Source organism: Cervus canadensis, chromosome 29 (assembly GCF_019320065.1).
Source record: "Cervus canadensis isolate Bull #8, Minnesota chromosome 29, ASM1932006v1, whole genome shotgun sequence".
NCBI classification, from domain to species: Eukaryota; Metazoa; Chordata; class Mammalia; order Artiodactyla; family Cervidae; genus Cervus; species Cervus canadensis.
The window spans coordinates 37,031,578-37,037,509 of record NC_057414.1 but is presented as its reverse complement, the minus strand read 5'-3'; the positions used below and the strand labels follow the sequence as shown (position 1 = coordinate 37,037,509).

Genomic DNA, 5,932 nt, shown 5'->3' with positions numbered 1-5,932 from the left:
AGGAGCTAAAGCACTGGCTCTGATTACTCCCCTCCTCACCCTTACCAGCCACCCTTTCCTTGACAACTACTTCAAGCCTAAAATCACACTGCAAAGAGAGTTGTAAAGGCCTTTGGTTTCTTGTCAGTTTACCTTATCTCCTAGGGTAGCACAATAAACTGTTACCATGACAACCTGCACAGTTCAATCTCTCTGTATTAGAGGGGACTAACCCCATTCCGCCTTTCATGTCAAAAACACCTGATGTTGGCCTTAGAAACCTTTCTAAGCCTGCTGTTTAGTGAGAAAATATGTGTTGATCTGATGAACATTCTTTCCCCAGGATGATATCAGTTGTGAAATCAAGTAACCAGACATTCAGTCACCTAACTTCCCTCAGGACTTGAGGAGCAAATCACCAAGCATGCATCTCTTATTTGCCTCAAAACACCTTCAAAGTGACCTGCCCCACAAGTTGCAAAGTTGCTAAGTATACTCCAGAAAGGATACTTTTCCAGTTTTCTTTATCTTTACAAATTTCTTGGGTTGGGTTCACAGTTGGAGATCTCTCCACATCTCCCAGTGCTAAATAGTTTACACAGCATGAAAGGTAGGGGAAAGAGCTTAGTGCTTGAGAATCTGATGAAAAAGAAAGTTAAAGTGTTAGTCACTCAGTCACCATGCCCTACATGGTTAGTATGGTACAGTCTTATTATTATTATTTTGTTGGGTTTAGTGAATACATTTGTATTTTAAATTTCTCTTATTTTTTATTTTATAAATTTATTCCTAAATAAGTCAAATTTATTTAAATCACCTAAACTGTACACGCACAAAATTGTGATTACAAACGCGCTTTTTGATAGATTTTGAACTTTTATTCTTAATTTTCTTCTTTCCTTCTTCCTTTTTTTTTCATCTACACAATGTTTTTATTTTTATTCAACTATAAGCAAACAGCAGAATTAACACAACATCCAGAATGATTTTTTTTTTTTTACACCAAAGAGTGATCAAGTTAACAAGCACAGACTTTCAGATTTCTGGATAACCTCTTACCCAGAACTGCTGCCTATCTGGATGGCCAGGCTTTAACAGCAAAGTGACTTCCTCTCTGTAGCTTTTTCTGGTATTGCTCTTTAAAGGAGCCAGAGTGGGACACTGATACCCAGTAACCAGCCTGAGGCATTGGAAGTTAGTGGGCATGCTGGTTCTCGTTGTCTTGGTGAGACAGGGCTGTGAAAACACATGCCATTAGGTGCCTTCATACACAGTTCTGTGCTTGGGCTCACAAAAGGCAGAGGCAGTCAATCTCTTCTTTGTTTTCAACCTCCCTTAAAGATTCTTTGATGCTCTGTTCTAATATTGCAAGCCTGCAATATTACCAGAATTTTTTTTTTCTTCTTTAAAATCTGAGTTGTCGTTCTCACATTAACATTTTGATAAACTCCTTCACAGTAGCAAAGTAACCCCCAACAAAACAGAGTTCAAGTTGGATCAAAACATAAACCCCCTAGAATTATACAGGGCAGGCAGAATGAAAGAAAAGTCACCCTAAACCTAAATCTGACAGCTGAGGACTCAGGCAAGAAGTGGCGGGGTAGGGGGATGGGTTGGCGGGGGCGGGGAGGGCGGATGTAGGCAGAAATCTACATGCATCATTAAAGGGAAACACTGTTTGGGAACTCTCGGATGGTGTCCCACTCCTCTACTTCTCAGACAGCTGTTCGTAGAGCTTGGGCACATAATCATCCCATTTGGCCTGGTGACAAGTACTGGTCACTGGGGTCCCCGAGGTCATACTTTTTGCAGAAAGAGGCCACCTTGAATTTGCCACAATGGTCCCTAGATTGGTTGCTGAGAATGCGCTTGTCAAACTTCAGTGGTCTTTCCTGCTCATAAACCAGCCAGATGTAACGGCGCAGGCCTGTGCCCTTGGGAGGCCCAGAGCCCAAATAATCTGAGAGGACCGTGCCACTGCTGATGTCATTGCCCTTCATGTTGACCACCAGAAAGTGGTGCCATTCCCTGTGTTTGGGGGTCCTGCCTGCTGGGCGCATCCAGATCTGTTAAGACCAAGGTGTACAATTTACCTGAATCAAGCCCGTCCCATGCATTGCCGGTGGGCAGGTTCTTAACCTGGGTGGGTGTCAGCACTTTGGCCCGGTCGTTGACCTCTGCCCAGTCGTATGTGACTTGCAGCAGGTGCTGTAGCCTTTAATCCACTCCCTTCAGGCTCAAGGGCCCAGGCCACTTGCTGAGGTCCCCTGGCATCACAGAGCTGAGAGGGTCGGACAGCAGGGAAAGAGGCTGGTGGACTCCAGAAGTTGGGCAGCATAGGTTCCCAGTGGTCTGCCTTTCCTTCTTTCCTTTCTTGTTTTCCCCATATATTTACAGTCTAGCATATGTCCTCTCTTTTGATCTTATCCGAATCTGTATCTACAGGCCAAAAGAGATGGAGGAACAGCATGGGAAGAAGCAAAGAACAAATCACAGGGACACGAATGAAGGGTGGTTGCCCTTGTTACTCATCATGAATATTCTGTAGTAGGATCACTTCCCCTACCCTTTTGTGTACCCACTACCCCCAGGTTTGCCATGACTATGGAAGTTACTTTGGCCAGTGGAATTTGGTAGAGGTGATATGTCACTTCCAAGTGAAGTGTTTGGAATCAGATCTTAATTTGCCTCACACTCCCTTTCTTTGTATCCAGAAGGAGCCTCCATCCACTTTGCTTCCTGAAAGGGTGTGATGAGGAATGCCCTCTGTCCACCAAAGTCAGATGTGAGTGAGAAATAAAGCTTAGTTATGCTGAGACTTTCAGATTTGGGGGTTTTATGTCTTCATAGTGTAAGTCACCTTCTCTTCACTGAATCAGGAGGGTATAACAGGCATTCCTATTTGTCTCATTCATTTGGTAACTAAAACCCCAGTTTAGGGCCACTCAGCTAAAAAGTTCATTTCCTAGCCTTTCTTTCACCTAAAAATGCCTCTGTGACTTCATTGCAACCAGTGAGAAATGAGTGAAAATAATTTTATAAATTTTGATTATGCTCTTTAAGGAAAGGGACATATCCTGCTTCCCCTTCTCTGGAACGCAGATATAATGACAGGAGCTGGAGCAGTCATGTTAGACCAGAGGTGAATATCACATGTTGAAGATGACTATCCACAAGAAAAACCGGGGTTCCTATCACTGGGGGCTGACTGGAACTATTATTGCATGAAAATGTATTGCATTTAAGACAAGATTATTTAGACTTTGATTACAGCCAGTTGAGATTGTAACCTAACTCTCACAACCCAATAACAAGTCTGTGTGTCAGCCTTGTTTTGACATTAGAGTCTGGTGGATAGAGACAAGACCTACTCATGCGGACTTGCAAGAGAGTCAAGTTAGAGCTCTGCCCTCTGGAAGCTGTGGTCTAGTGTGGGTTTTAGAAACTCAAGCAAGAACAAAGCCATATGGCAGGGACAGATGCTGTAGGAATATTTTTGAGGGGAACCTATATCAGTCCTGGTGTCAAGGAATTGCCTGATTAGGGAACCATCATAGGTCAGCCTCCCCAGAAGTAGCCTGTGACTCAAGGTATCATATACAAGTGATTTATTTCAAAGTTCCTCCCAGAAGGACTTCCCTGATGGTCCAGTGGTTACCGATCTGCCTTCTGCTTCAGGAGACATGTTGGACCTCTGGTTTGGGAAGATTTCATATTTTGAGAGCTACTAAGCCTATGGGCCACAAGAACTGAGACCTCAGGCCATAGATCCCATGATCTGCAACGAGAGAAGCCATTGCAATGAGAAGCCCACTTACCATATCTAGAGAGTAGTCCCCACCCTCTGAAACTAGAGAATTCCTGTGCAGCAAGGAAGAGTCAGAACAGTTAGTTTTGTTTTTTTTTTAAAAGGCCTTCCAGAGAAACCAGTGAGGGCACAGCAGAATCAGGACAGGAAAAGGGATGAAACTAGCTTGAGTGTGATTTCATGCAAGTCTTGGGGAGGGAAGCTGAACCCTGTTCCCACAGGAAACTCTGGAACATAAGTTTGCCTCAAAAGTATCCCAGCCCAAGGCTAGAGAGTTGGGCTTTCACACTCCCATCAGCACCTACATCTCAGCCTTTAACTAATGACCACCTGGTGTCTATGAGCCCCTGCATTAGGTCCTCCAAAAATAAGTCAAACGGGCCCATTAGAAGCCAAAGCACACCAAAGCCAGGGAAACACAATCTCAGATAATGTAGAGGCGTCCTGCACCTGCTCTGCCCTCTCCAGCATCACATCAGGAATCCCAGGAGGGGAAAGAGCCCTTTTTGGTAGCTGGATGTAATCTTTCCTTTTTTTAAGTTTTTAATTTGTATTGGAGTATAGTTGATTTCTGCTTGCCAGTGCAGGAGACATAAAAGATGTGGGTTTGATCCCTCGGTTCAGAAGATCCCCTGCAGGAGGAACAGGCAACCCACTCCTGGAAAATTTCATGGATGTAGAAGTCTGGCAGCCTACAGTCAATGGGATCACAAAGAGTTAGAAAGGACTTAGTGACTGAGCATGCATACATAGTTTATTTACAATATTGTATTAGTTTCAGCTGTATAAGGATGTGATTCCATTATACATATATAGGTATCCATTCTTTCTTAGATTCTTTTCCCATACAGGTTATTAAAGAACATTGAGTAGAGTTCCCTGTGCTGTATAGTAGGTCCTCTTGATTATTTATTTTGTATTTAGTAGTGTGTATATGCAGAGAAGGCAATGGCAACCCACTCCAGTACTCTTGCCTGGAAAGTCCCATGGATGGAGGAGCCTGGTAGGCTGCAGTCCACGGGGTCGCTAGGAGTTGGACACAACTGAGCGACTTCACTTTCACTTTTCACTTTCATGCATTGGAGAGGGAAATGGCAGCTCACTCCAGTGTTCTTGCCTGGAGAATCCCAGGGACGGGGGAGCCTGGTGGGCTGCCGTCTATGGGGTCGCACAGAGTCAGACACGACTGAAGTGACTAAGCAGCAGCAGGGTGTATATGTTAATCCCAAACTCTCGGTTTATCACTCTCCTCCTACCTTTCCATTGGTAACCATATGGAATACTGGGAATATCCTTTTTTTTTTTAACTTCTTTTTTTATTGAAGGATAATTGCTTTACAGAATTTTGTTGTTTTCTGTCAGACCTCAACATGAATTAGCCATAGGTATACATATATCCCTTCCCTTTTGAAACTCCCTCCCATCTCCCACCCCATCTCACCCCTCTAGATTGATACAGAGCCCCTGTTTGAGTTTCCTGAGAAGGTAAATTCCTGTTGTCTGTCTATTTTATATATGGTAATGTAAGCTTCCATGTTACTCTTTTCATACATCTCACCCTCTCCTCCCCTTTTCCCAGGTCCATAAGTCTATTCTCTATGTCTGTTTCTCCATTACTGCCCTGTAAATAAATTCTTCATTATCACTTTTCTAGGTTACATATATATGTGTTAGAATACAATATTTGTCTTTCTCTTTCTGACTCACTTCACTCTATAACAGATTCTAGGTTCATCCACCTCATCAGAACTGACTCAGATGCGTTCCTTTTTATGGCTGAGAAATATTCCATTGTGTATATGTGTCACAGCTTCTTTATCTATTCATCTGTTGATGGACATCTAGGTTGCTTCCATGTTTTAGCTATTGTAAATAGTGCTGTAATGAACATGTATACTCATGTAAAGGATACATGAGTCCTTTTCAATTTTGGTTTCCTCAGGGTATATGCCTAGGAGTGGGATTTCTGGGTCATATGGTGATTTTATTCTTAGTTTTTTAAGGCATCTCCATACCATCTTCCATAGTAGCTGTATTAATTTACATTCCCACCAATAGTGCAAGAGCATTCCCTTTTCTCCACACCCTCTCCAGCATTTACTGTTTGTAGACTTTTTGATGATGGCCATTCTGACTGGTGTGAGG

The 5,932-nt window shown here is 43.1% G+C and overlaps 1 pseudogene; it reads right to left on the bottom strand.

The window, feature by feature from the left end:
• Positions 1-1,687: 1,687 nt before the first annotated feature.
• LOC122430524 lies at positions 1,688-2,253 on the bottom strand (annotated as a pseudogene).
• Positions 2,254-5,932: the final 3,679 nt, after the last annotated feature.